Source organism: Xenopus tropicalis, chromosome 5 (assembly GCF_000004195.4).
Source record: "Xenopus tropicalis strain Nigerian chromosome 5, UCB_Xtro_10.0, whole genome shotgun sequence".
NCBI classification, from domain to species: Eukaryota; Metazoa; Chordata; class Amphibia; order Anura; family Pipidae; genus Xenopus; species Xenopus tropicalis.
The window spans coordinates 87,806,672-87,812,539 of NC_030681.2; positions in this window are offsets into that span (position 1 = coordinate 87,806,672).

A 5,868-nucleotide genomic window follows, 5' to 3' on the forward strand; every position below is an offset into this window, starting at 1 on the left:
TACGCTAGTGAATTATTATTTCTACTGCATTATTTTAAGTCTTCCTTTACATTTAAGGATTTTTTGAGGGAAGCAACATCTTTGGGTGTTTAGTAAGGAGCTCAGGCAAAAATGCTGGATCAGGTACTTACCAAGGTGCCCCCACCAGCCACGTCACCCGCACCCCCAGCAGGGACCCCTGCTGCACCCCCCCATTCCCCCTCCAGGGGCCCCCCGCCACCCACCCGACGTTGTCCCCTGAGCGCACGTAAATGAACAAGTAAGGGGAGGACATCGGCAGCCAGGGGAAGCAGCAACATCCCTAGTAAACAAAATATATAGCAACTTAGTGCACATGTAGGTACTGATTCAATTCAATTACATTAAGTGGTGGTGTGTGAGACAAAAACAAAAAACAATCATACCATAGGGGAAAAAGGTGCCTCTTAAATTTTGCATTAAATTATTTTATTATTATTATATTCTCAGTTAATTTATGTTCAGTGGAAGCCACAATTGTTAAAAGAACAATTCATTTTTCACCATAACAATCTATTCTTTGCTAGATCATTAGCCCAGTATAATCTTTTCCCATATCAATAATTAAAAATCAATGTATTAAAGGAGAAGGAAAGGCTAATAAAGAGTTAATCTCAAGCTGCAGGCATACCTTCATTTCTCTCAATAGTGCCCTTAAGTCTCCCCATATTTCTTCCGTTCAGATGATCAGAAGCCTCATAGGAAAACAAAATGCTGAGCTGTGTAAAGAAAGTTCCCATAATGCCTCGCTCCTGCACCAAGACTGATGTACATGCTCAGTGTGTAAGACTATGAGGAAGCTTCCTGCTGATTGGCCCCTAAGGGGGGGAGTGAGTTCTTAGCATTCTTGAGGGAGGGGGAGCAGGAGAGAGGAGAGAGCTGTGTGTCTCTGGCACAGGAAAACAAACAGACAAGAAATCCTGTATCTTTTTTCAGAGAAGTCAGTGCAGCGTTTCTGCACTTCCTAAGGGTGGAGGGAGTTCTTAGCATTCTTGAGGGAGGGGGGAGCAGGAAAGGGGAGAGAGGAGAGAGCTGTGTGTCTCTGGCACAGGAAAACAAACAGACAAGAAATCCTGTATGTTTTTTCAGAGAAGTCAGTGCAGCGTTTCTGCACTTCCTAAGGGAGGAGGGAGTTCTTGAGGGAGGGGGGAGCAGGAGAGGGGAGAGAGCTGTGCAGACTCTGGCACAGGAAAAAAAAGAGACAAGAAATCCTGTTTCTTTTGATAAAGGACTCAGTGCAGCGTTTCTGTGAGTGCTTATGGCTGTATTTACATAGACCTTTCCGATAAAGCTTACTTAGTTTTTACTTTTCCTTCTTCTTTAAAAACCAATGAGGAAAAATAGCCCATAATCTATTGCAATTAGTCCACAGTCCATCAAATTGTGTTTATTTAATCCTTCAATATCATAGTCACTTTGTACTTGTGCTTTTAATCAACGTGGAAGAAATGCTTAAACATTGCAGGGTAATGTGGACTCAAAATCAAATCAAAAAAGCGGACTAACTGCCTTTATACAATACTGCCTCCACAAGGTCACAGTAGGCTTGTTCTTTCTACTCCTTATACAAGCCATAGCTTCAATAAACGGAGAGGTTTCAAGGTTTCCAGGTAGGCTCACTCTGTGCTCTCAGGTGCGCTAATGTTCACATACCCTCACAAACAAATGGGGCAAGGCTCCAGCACCGCATTGACTTCCTTCTTCCGCATACATGCTTTTCACCTCTTGGGTATCATCAAGGCATTGCTGCCTTTTATTATGAATCACACTTAACTCTTAGCTGATTGCCATGGTTATCTGTCCACAATCACTACACAAACGTCACAGTAACATATTTTGATCTTAAAATGTCCATACCCCAGAAACCTTCATGTATTACAAGTTACCATCACTACATGTTGGAAATTAAGCAAATCTCTAGTGACTAGGTCGTAACAGTGGCGCTGAGCACATACCTCTTCTGTCACAAGGGTGAGGTGGCCGGCCTGGTATCTGCAGAAGGCATAATTGGCACAGAAGTGTAGGCTCCATCTAAGTATGTAACTATGTAAGTGCAAGGGTAATGAGCAATGGCTGGTTGGAGGAATGTGGAAAAGGAGGTGCAAGAGGTTACCTACCTGCCTACCCCTAGACCCCCTCCTTTGTCATTCCCCTGCCGCTTGTCATTAACGGTGAAGGCAATGACCCATCGCATCGCACCCCCCATGGCTTGGCCCGCCCCTGAAACCTGATGCTTTACACTTACTCCCTCCATCCTTCCTAAGTCCTTCAAACTAATCTTCCTGAGGTGCAGCCTACATTCACTAAAACTGGGGTCACTTAAAGGAAGACAATACCCCCAAACAATGTAGGTCTCTATAAAAATATACTGTATAAACAAGCTCATGAGTAAAACTCTGCTTCATCTAAATAAACTATTTTCATAAAAATATAATTTTTTTAGTAGTATGTGCTATTGGGTACTCCTAAATAGCAAATTGCCATTTCAAGGATTAAGGCCCGCCTCCTGGGATCATAGGATTCAAAGTGCACAAAAACAAGCCAAGGCAATTACACATACTAGGTCGCATCAGCCAATTAATGGACAGAGTTCTGTCTTTTGATTCCACACTTCTTCCTGTTACAGGTGCATTATTTCTGGTCATGTGGGGAGCACACAGCCCATCACTAAACAGTGGATCAAGGGAAAGGATGTAAAAGAGCAATAGTTATTGATATATATATATATTTCAGTTTGGAGAGATTCTTTAATAGGTCACTTAACATAATATAACTATCTGTTGGTTAAGTATTCATTCTAGGGGTATCATTTTCCTTTATTTAGATGCCTGTAAAATTCCCTCTCTTCTGATACTGATACATGGTGTAGGTGTTTAGGTACTGGAGCCATCCTGTAGCATAACTAAACCTGTAAGGGCAAGGAAGGCAACAGACTAACCTATCAGTAGGACTAAGAATAAGAAGCCAGGAAAAGGGACATCCTAATACCAAAAATGAAAGATGCAATAAGGGCGGATTAACTTACCTAGACGCAGTGTGCAAAGTGCAATTTCAAGTGCAATCGCCGTATTTTTTTCCTGCAAACACTGTTTTGTTTCAGAATTCTGGCATAATTGCAGTTGCAAACACATGATTATCTTGATGCAATTGTGCTGCACCTACCACAATTGTGTCCATTCTCCAAAATGGATGCAACTGCACGTGCATTACATTGCAAATCTGACACAGATGCTCTGAATATTTTCTCAGTCTGGCTGGTAAGATTTCTGGTGTTTGGCATTTGAATGACATTTAGGCCTGATTATTTGGACGCAAACAGGCGCAGCAGTGCCCCATTTGAAATGCAAGACAGAAAGGTGCCAAGCTAAAGTATATGGAATGCGCAAGGAGCACATTTTAAAGTACCTTTAATTAAAGTGGTTTTAGCCACTCACTGCGGAGGAAAGTGCAAGTTGCGAAATAATCCTCCCAGGCATACTTTTACCAGTACCTTCCATTACATCTGCACCTCTTATGTGTGTTTACTGAGAGGATCAGCTTATTAGTGAATGCACCATGCAGATAGAGGCACTAAAATGCATCCTGTTGCATTTCTACCCTGATATTTGCTGTGTGCTTTTTTTTTTACTTGACAATATTACACTATAATGGGAGAACCAAGGAATGAAGGACTATAACTGGGGGATTTCTTTTTATAAATGCTCTTTCCAGTTCTTCCTCACAGCCCCCCCCCCCACCCCCTTTTTATTCAATGTACAAACTCAGTAAAAATGATGTGCTTTATATACACAAGGTTGGGTGATGCACAAAGCCTGTGTATCAATCCAAATGGTCAGTGGTACAAAACTACTATATTGCACTGTACCACAAGGTGTCAGTATTATACAGCAGTGTAAAGAATATTTTATAATGCAATGCAAAAATCCTTAAAAGCATGTTTCAGAGTAATTCTTTAAGAAAATGCATCAAAATATATCCACATTAAGGGGCCTATGTACACAAATTTACTAGCAAATATGTTTAATGTCTACAAGTGATTTTCAACAAGAAAAAAATGAAATGATCAAGATCATGGATTTATATAGCACCAGTATATTACTCGGAATTTTACATTAATTTAGAATAGACAGGGGTCTTACAATAATCTAACAAGGTGACAGGGTAAAAATAGATAATAAAATATATAAATGCCACAGCGAGAACATTTTTACAACTTTCACTTAAAAGAAAACTGTTTATATACTGAAACTTTCTTTCATCTAATCAATATGAATAACATGATAGAGCGGGGCTCACTGCAAATAAATCTTTAAGGGGGGACTGGTTCGTACACTCAGACACCGGTGCTCTCTTTCCTTAGTGCCCCTCTCTGCCACGCTACAATCTGCCTGCACACCGGTTTCTTTGTGGCAGTGGGCCGGGGACAAGGAATCATACAACAGACCACACAACAGTCCGGGCCCCGGCAGTCACTGGGTCTTCTGTATGGTAGTGTCCTCTAAAAAAATCTGCACGTGAATAAGGAATCAAGAACTTTATTCCCATTCTAAAGCTGGCCATATACTGTACACACCGATAATATCGTACAAAACCTCGTTCAGGTTAAAAGATTTTGATCGGGCGCCATAGAAGGCGCCTGAGCAAAATCTGCCTTCAGCGCTGAATTGGCAGAAGGAGGTAGAAATCCTATAGTTTTCTATAGTTTTCTCCTTATCTGCCGTTTCAGCCCTGAACGGTTAGTGGCGGATTGAACAATCTTTCGAGCGACCGATGGTTCATGGTATTAAACCACTTCTGCTAGTAGATGAACCTCCAACCCAGGTTCAGGAAAGTCCTGTAGTTGGCTTGTCCATTTTGCCCTCAATGCTGACTAGCTTCTCAGTTCCTGCCAATAAAAGGCATGCCCACAACATGATGCTACAACCACCTTGCTTTTCCGTGGGCATTGTGTTTTCAGGGTGATTAGCACTGTTGTTTTCCCCCAGCATGTAATACTGGCGCTACCTAAACCCAAAGGGTTAGAGAAAGGTAGCCTTGACAGGGCTAGAAAGGCATGGAAGCAGAGGAGATCACACTGGGGTCACAGTAAGAAATGAGTGGGGGAAGACTACCTCTTGGTTGCTAGAAGATCACAGCTGAGATCAGCTAGAACCAGTTCAGTGCATATTAGGCAGCATGAAGAAAAGCAGCCCACCCAGGGGCACTGCTGCCATGAGGCAGTACGCAAACAAGGGCATCGGGGGGACTGCAGTGAGGGGGAATGTGCCCGGAACTAGAGGTAGGTAAAAGGCAGGTGCCTCTCCTGCCTACCCCTAGTTCCGGCCCTGCTCCTTCCTACTGTGTCTCACACCACGTGGCACTTGATCTCTGTGTATTATTGATTGTATTTATTATAACACTTCTCCTTCCTGTGTGTAATTTTGTATATTGTAAGATTGTACAGCGCTGCGTATTCTTGTAGCACTTCATAAATAAAGTTATAATAATCTGTTCCTATAATTAAATGCCATTTTATATGCTCAAATGCAGGAACATTTATGTTACAAATTGTAACAACTTCTTTACAGCTTACTGACAGCATGCAGGAACTACATTAACCACAATGCATTGCACTGTCATTGCATTGTCATCACATGTGCAGGAGATTGTGGAGTTCGGAGGATGAAAGCTGAGAACAGTCAACTACTGTCACATTTTATTTGAGTCTCAAATTAGTCAGCCTGATTATCAGGAGAACAGGGGATTAGGATTAGGTAAGTGTTCTAAACCATATTACCTAAAACATCATGAAAAGGCAGCATATTTTTTATTGATGTATATTGCAAAGTTATTTTAAATTTTTTTTTTGCA